The sequence below is a fragment of the Oncorhynchus gorbuscha genome, linkage group LG05 (genome assembly GCF_021184085.1).
Source record: "Oncorhynchus gorbuscha isolate QuinsamMale2020 ecotype Even-year linkage group LG05, OgorEven_v1.0, whole genome shotgun sequence".
Classification (NCBI taxonomy): domain Eukaryota; kingdom Metazoa; phylum Chordata; class Actinopteri; order Salmoniformes; family Salmonidae; genus Oncorhynchus; species Oncorhynchus gorbuscha.
Genome location: NC_060177.1, coordinates 94,736,855 through 94,737,301, shown reverse-complemented (window position 1 = coordinate 94,737,301; position 447 = coordinate 94,736,855).

Below are 447 nucleotides of genomic sequence, written 5' to 3'. Positions count from 1 at the left end.
CCTGCATTGCTTGCTGTTTGGGGTTTTAGGATGGGTTTCTGTACAGCACTTTGAGATATCAGCTGATGTACGAAGGGCTATATAAATAAAATTTGATTGATTGAATTTGATGTAGCTGCTGCCATTCTGACTATGTAGCTGCTATCCACTTCGCTCTGTAGCTGCTACCCACTCCGCTCTGTAGCTGCTGCCCACTCCGCTATGTAGCTGCTGCCCAGTCTGCTATGAAGCTGCTGACACTATACTATGTAGCTGCTGCCACTCCGCTATGTAGCTGCTGCCCAGTCTGCTATGTAGCTGCTGCCACTCCGCTATGTAGCTGCTGTCCACTCCACTATGTAGCTGCTGCCACTCCGCTATGTAACTGCTGCCCAGTCTGCTATGTAGCTGCTGCCCACTCCACTATGTAGCTGCTGCCACTCCGCTATGTAGCTGCTGCCACTCTGC